Source organism: Ceratotherium simum, chromosome 36 (assembly GCF_057802395.1).
Source record: "Ceratotherium simum simum isolate JZ-2026a chromosome 36, ASM5780239v1, whole genome shotgun sequence".
In the NCBI taxonomy this organism is placed as follows: Eukaryota; Metazoa; Chordata; class Mammalia; order Perissodactyla; family Rhinocerotidae; genus Ceratotherium; species Ceratotherium simum.
In genome coordinates, this window is record NC_141935.1 from 1,838,654 (window position 1) to 1,845,940 (window position 7,287).

Genomic DNA, 7,287 nt, shown 5'->3' on the forward strand with positions numbered 1-7,287 from the left:
CCAAGGAAGATATACAGATGGCCAATAGGCACATGAAAAGATGTTCAACATCACTAATCATCAGGGAAATGCAAATCAAAACAACACTAAGATATCACCTCACACCCGTTAGAATGGCTATAATCACCAAGACAAAAAACAACAAATGTTGGAGAGGATGTGGAGAAACAGGAACCCTCATACACAGCTGGTGGGAATGCAAAGTGGTGCAGCCTCCATGGAAAATGGTATGGAGATTCCTCAAAAAATTAAAAATAGGGGCCGGCCCGGTGGTGCAAGCGGTTAAGTGTGCGTGCTCTGCTTCAGTGGCCCGGGGGTCACTGGTTCGGATCCCGGGCGTGCACCGACACACTGCTTGGCAAGCCATGCTGTGGCGGCGTCCCATATAAAGTGGAGGAAGATGGGCCCCTGGGCACGGATGTTAGCCCAGGGCCAGTCTTCCTCAGCAAAAAAAGAGGAGGATTGGTGGATGTTAGCACAGGGCTGATCTCCTCACACACACACACAAAAAATTAAAAATAGAAATAGCCTATGATCCAGCTATCCCACTACTGGGAATCTATCCAACAAACCTGAAATCAACAATCCAAAGAGGCTTACACACCCCTATGTTCATCGCAGCATTATTCACTATAGCCAAGAAGTGGAAGCAACCCAAGCGTCCCTTGCCTGATGATTGGATCAAGAAAATGTGGTATATATATACAATGGAACACTACTCAGTCATAAAAAAAGACAAAATTGGGGCTGGCCAGGTGGTGCAAGTTGTTAAGTGCGTGTGCTCCGCTGCAGTGGCCTGGGGTTTGCCGGTTTGGATCCCGGGCGCACACTGACGCACTGCTTGGCAAGCCATGCTGTGGCTGTGTCCCATATAAAGTGGAGGAAGATGGGCACGGATGTTAGCCCAGGGCCAGTCTTCCTCAGCAAAAAAGAGGAGGATTGGCAGATGTTAGCTCAGGGCCGATCTCCTCACAAAAAAAAAAAAGACAAAATTGTCCCATTTGCAACATCATGGATGGACCTGGAGGGTATTATGTTAAGTGAAATAAGCCAGAAAGAGAAAGACAAACACTGCATGATTTCACTTATATGTGGACTATAAAGCAACACACCATCAGAGAGAACTGTATTGTGGTTACCAGGGGCAAAGGGGGTGGGGAGTGGGCAGAAGGGGTGAAGGGAGACATGTATATGGTGATTGACAAACAAAAATGTACAACCAAAATTTCACAATGTTATAAACTATTGACATCAATAAAAAAAAAAAAGCTGATGCCCCCCCCAAAAAAATCCACAAACAAACAAAAATATACTTCCTCTCTTTCACAGTGAATTGATAGTTTGGCTGGGTATCTACAGCATTCTTGCTGGAAATTATTTTCCCTTAGGATTTTGAAGGCATTTTTCTATTGTATTCCAGTTTCCAGTGTTACAGCTGTGCAATGTTTCCATCTGTTGTATGTGACTCACGTTTTCTCTCTTTAGTTGCCTTCTCTTGTCTCCTGCTCCTTCAGTCACTGTAGTTAACAGAGCTGGTGAGCCCTGTGTCTTCCGTTCTGGGAGGTATGGGCTAATATCTTTGATAACCGTCTCTGTCTAAGTTCTTGGAGCTCTCTGGGGCTCCAAGAAGTAAAACACTGGACCTGAATGATCCTTTAATTTCCTCATCCTTCCTGATCTGCTTTCCATCTTTTTTGCGCTTTTTGGAAGATTTTTTCAACTCTACCACCAGCCCTTCTATTGCATGTTTTCCTGTTGCTTTCATATTTGTGATTCCCAAGAGTTCTTTTTGTTTTCTGAATGTTCTTCTTCTATTTTACACAGCGTTCTCCTCCCATTTCATGAACACAATGTCTTCTCTTTCTCTCTTGATCACAGTCTTTTGAAGTTCTGTTCTGTTCCCTGTATTGTGTCTTCTCTCCAGATTGCTTTTTAATCTCTTTTCATTCTCTTTCGGATTAGATGTTTGCCTCAAACAGCGGGTGATCTTTCAATGTCCATTTCCACACGGGAATTCCAGCACTCAGAATGGATTGGCAGCTCTGTGGGGTGGGGCTGGTGTCTCACGGGTCCGCCTCCAGGGTGATCTAGCTGGGGCCCCTCAGTCTCAGGCAGGACCCTCAACTGCCATGCCTTCTCCTGGGTTGGCATCTTTCGTCTCCTGCCAAGGAGTGTGAGCCCGGCTGCCGGCGGTTCAGGGGTAGGAGTGGGAGGGGCGGGTGTGTGCTACCCTTCTGTCGTGAACTTTCCTTAGTCCTCTTGATTTCAGTGCGATGTCCTGTCCTCAGCTGTGCCTGTGGTCCCTGAATCCCAAAGCTCTCCGGCCCAGTGTCTCTAGAGAGAACACTTCTCCTTTTCTGCAGGGGCCTGAGCCCTGGGGTGCGCTAGCATTTAGGTGTTTGGGTTGAGACCTCTCCCTCCAGATCCCCAGACTTCCCAGTGGCCGAGCCCTGGTGGAGGTCCGACTTCTCGGACCCTGCCACTGCTGGTTCCTCCTCCCAGACTCTGCTTCCCTCGACCTCTGTGACGTCACGCTGACCTTGTTCAACCCCATCTCCTTTTCTCTCCTCCTCCGAATTCCTTCCTTGGCCTCCTCCTTGCACGTCTGCTGCCTTTGGGGTTTCATCCTCAGCCGTCTTCTCCTCTCTCCCTGCCCCCTCCCTCCACAGCCTGCCCACCTTATCCAGGCCTAGGTTTTAACTCTACAAGAAGCTGATGACTCCCCGCCTGCCTTTCCAGCCACCGTGTCCCCCTTGAGCTGTTGGGGAGGACACCAGATTACCCACAGCTAACCAGCTACCGCGTGTTGCCACTGCCTGTCTGTTGAGTGTCTCTGGGTCTACCTCCAAAATGGAACTCACCGTCTTCGTCCCAAACCAGCTCTTTCTCTGTGAGATATTTCCATTTTTGGTTTAAGGCACCACATCCATCCTGTTGACTAAGCCAGAAAATCAGTCTGAATTCTTCTCCTTCCCCACCTCACTGCCCCCTCCAACACCTGCTCAGCTAGTGCTGAAGACCGTCCTCCTGATGACCTGTTGAACCTGTCTCCCCTGCCCCGCGCCACTGCTGCCACCTTAATTCAGTCCTCCTCAGCACTCACATCTTATTATCATACTTTTGTGATATTTGTGTATTATTTATATTATATTTTAATTTTATTACATTTGTTTATTATTGTTGTTGTTGTTGTAATTGCCTCTGATCTGGCCCTTGGCCTCCAATCCTTGCACTCTCTAATCCAGGTTTACTCTGCAGTCTGTGTGAACCTTCTAAATTCACATCTGACCGTGTCACCCTGCCTTATAGCCCTTTAATGGACCTCAGCTAAACTCGTGAAGTCCAGGCTCCCGGGTACCTGGCAGGAGGCCAGGTTTTATGACTTGTCACCACCCCACATCCACTCCCAGCATCCTCTCCTCCTGCTTGTCCCCAGCCTAGTCCTTCACACTCTAGTGAGAGCAAACTGTTCATAGCACCCCCACCCATGCCTTTTCATGCCACTGTGCCATTGCTCAGTCCGCTCCTTGGCTCTGTAATGCTTGGTGAACTCCTGCACCTCCTAAAAACGGAGCTCAGGGGTCACCCCCTTGGCAAAGCTTCTTTTCGGTCCCTTCTGAGAGAATTCATCACACTGTGTCAGTACCACAGTAAAACACGTGTGTTGTTGCATGTATTACAGATGTTTGGGTAGTTTTTCACATCTTCATGTGGACATATGAAGCAGGAGAAGCCCTCCCTTCTCTCTGGGTTTCAGTACGAATCATGAAGAACCACAGTTATCAAGGTATACACAGCAAGCGTGCATTTCAGCCCGGGCGGAACTCCCCGAATTACTGTGAGTGGTTGCACACGAGGTGGGGGTGTTGGGGAGAGTCAACATCGTTTTGTCACGGGCTGTGAACTGGCCTGGCTCCCTGGCCTCCGCCCTGCGAGCCCCAACATCCTCACACAGTGGTCACAGCAGCAGGAATAGTCTTCATTCTCTTGCACCTTTGTTCTTTGTCGGGGAGCGGCCCCCTCACGCCTGCTCCACACCGCCCCCTAGTGTCGGCCGCCTCTCCTCCAGCTCCGTCCTCCTCAGCATCAGCCCCGCAGCCCCAGAGACCAGCAGGGGCCGCAGGGGCCGGTCCTGGCAGGAGGATCTGTAAGTCCTTGGAGACAGTTGTGCACACACGACTGGTTCAGGCAACCCCCCGTCCCTGTGTGCCCTTGAATGCGTTTCAGGGGGTCTCTGATCCCCAGAATTGGGGTGTGTGAAAGCTTTTGAATTTCAAAATGATGTGGGTGAGTGTTACGGATTTCAAAAATTTTCAGAGGAACTTCTAAACCTCCCCCAAAGTAAAGAACTTCTTAGATCCTCAAGGCGACTCTAGCCTGCGGGGAGACCTCACTTTAAGAAAGATACGCATTTTCACACAGCTGCATCGGTACAGCCAGTGCGTCCACAGCGCTTGTCAGACTCGCGGCATTTGCTGCTCTCCCAGCTCCAGCCCCGGACTTGACCAGAGGGCCTGTGTGAACGAGGAAGGCTCGGGGCGGGGGGTGTTGGGGGGGGTGTTGGGGGTGGGGGGCGGGGGGGACGGGGATGAGGGTCTGGAGCTGGAGATGCTCTCGATTGGTTATCATCTGGGTGGGGTGGGGGGACGGATGAAGTCACACATGGTCAGCCACCCCCATTTTCACAGCAAACTATCTCATATATGTAGTTGGTACTCACAAATACGTCACACACATTCTGGCTGTCTCTCTGACACACGCGCACACACACGTGCACACGTGCACCAGTGCTCCCTCTGGTGGCGAGGAGGAGACCTCGGTCTCCAGCTCCTGGCAACTGACTGGAGGAGGCCCTCGAAGCCAGAGTTCTCTCACACAGACACACAGAAAAGGACTGAACTAAAACCACAGTTGCACGATCCAACTGTTTCATGCAGGTCCTCATGAAATTGTCCCTAACTCGTCATTTTAGGGACGTTTCATTAAACCAGAAACCGCACAGAGCTGCCTGGCCGTGGCCTGTCCCGCACTCAACAACAGGTTGTTAAGAGCTTCTTGATTGATTCCTGTTACTGGCTGTCATTCGACAGAATTAAAATTGTACTTCATTTTTTCTTGATTGTTTTTGTTTTTTACTTTATTTTATAGATAACTAAGTGAATCAGGATAATGACAATAATCTACTAAAAACATAAAATAGTGGTTCTCAAATTTGGGGAGTTCAAGACCCCTTTACACTCTTTATTGAGGACCCTGAAGACTTTTTAAGTCTATCAGAGCTATCAATATTTACCTTATTAGGAATGAAAACTGGGGCCGGCCCGGTGGTATAGCGTGAGGAGAAGGGCTGGAGGTGCAGGGGCGTGGGAGGCGTGAGGAGGAGGGCTGGAGGTGCAGGGGCGTGGGAGGCGTGAGGAGGAGGGCTGGAGGTGCAGGGGCGTGGGAGGCGTGAGGAGGAGGGCTGGAGGTGCAGGGGCGTGGGAGGCGTGAGGAGGAGGGCTGGAGGTGCAGGGGCGTGGGAGGCGTGAGGAGGAGGGCTGGAGGTGCAGGGGCGTGGGAGGCGTGAGGAGGAGGGCTGGAGGTGCAGGGGCGTGGGAGGCGTGAGGAGGAGGGCTGGAGGTGCAGGGGCGTGGGAGGCGTGAGGAGGAGGGCTGGAGGTGCAGGGGTGTGAGAGCCGTGAGGAGGAGGACTAGAGGCTGAAGGGGTTTGGGGTTTGGAAAGCAATGGAGACGGGGAGGAAGCGGCAGGGAGGCTGGGTGTTCACCAGGTCTCAAGGCCCTTTGTCTGTGTTGGCACCTGCTTCCCCCTGACCTGCCCGGCCCCAGCCTGGACACGGGGTGGAGGGGGTGTCATGGCTCAGGGTGACCTCCGAGGCGCTAAGTTTAACATCAACAGGGCCCAGCTGCCCAGCTGTTGTTTCTGTGTATGTCCGAGCACGTTGTTGGAGGGAGAGCGATTCAGCACCCACGTCAAGGTCAGTGAGTGGCTGTGGCTGCTCCTCCCTGGGGGATAGGGCAGCTGGTGCCTGGACACTCTGGGTGCCAAGAACTTGAACAAGAGGCTTCCCGGCCAGCCCTCTCCCTATCCCTTAGCCTGGAGCTCCCCAACCTTATTTCAGGTCCCCGGGGACAAGCAAGCGTCCCTCCTGAGCCCTGAGAGGCGGTTTCCTCCCCCGCCCTTGGGCAGAAGGCTCCTCTCTGTGTTGTCCATCTGTCCATTCATTTGTCCAGTGAGCATTTATTTACTGACCACCCACTAGTGTCAGGCACTGTGCCAGCCGAGGAGGACACGAAAATGAGTAAGACATGGTGTTGACACTCAAGTTTCTCCAGACTAGGAAAGGGATGACTTCAGCATTGCAGGCTACGTGTAGGGAAAGAGGGACGTGCAGGGGCTGCGGTGCCTGGAGGAGGGCTCCCAGTGCAGTCAGGGTGGTCAGGGCAGGCTGCCAGGAGGAGGCAACGCTCCACTGAGACTTGGAGGAGGGTAGGAGGCAGCTTGTCTGGGTGTGGTGGGAGAGAAGGGCCTCTGAGAAGCCTCCGCTGCTCGGGGAGCTTTGAGCAGGTCCATGTGGTCGGAGTGAATGGAGCGTGGAGGCCGGGGAGCTGTGAGGTCACACACAGTGTCGCCTCATTACTGGCTTGCGTTTCGTCCTGAGGTCACTGATGGGGGAAATGGGGGGTGACTTGACCATCTCCTCACTGTAGGAAGATGGTGCAGTGGGGATCCTGGAGGGGCCTCGAGGAAGCCGGCAAAACTCGGCGGCCTGAGCAGGGACAGCAGGACGGCAGACCCCAAGCGGGGACAGGACAGAACTTGGTGACCAACCGACCGTGGAAGCGAGAGAGGTGAGAGGGGGATGACCCTTGGGTTTCTAGTTGGCTCCAGGGCGTGCCATGGTGAACAGAAGGAACAGCAGGTCGGAGGGGCAAAGTCAGGGTTCAGGTTGCGACCCGTGAGTGAGGAGGGGCTTGCAGACGCCTGGGCGAGCGTGTTGAACAGCGGTGCACATGGGTCTCGTGCTGGGGCGGCCTGGGCGAAGACACAGACTCGGCACCAGGGAAGGCCAGGAGGCTGCCCCCAGTGGCCCACCCTCCCCTCTTAGCCCCGACACTAAGTTCATCCCTCTGACAAAGAAGAAAACGATTTCTGTCCCTCAGCATCTGCAGTGTGGGCAGAAGGGAGAGTGTGAAAGCAGTGAGGGGCTCAGGAAACATGGGGGCTGTGTTCAGGTACCCAGGACCATCCACCAGGCCTGTGCCGCGGTGGGGACAAGGTCCAAGGCTC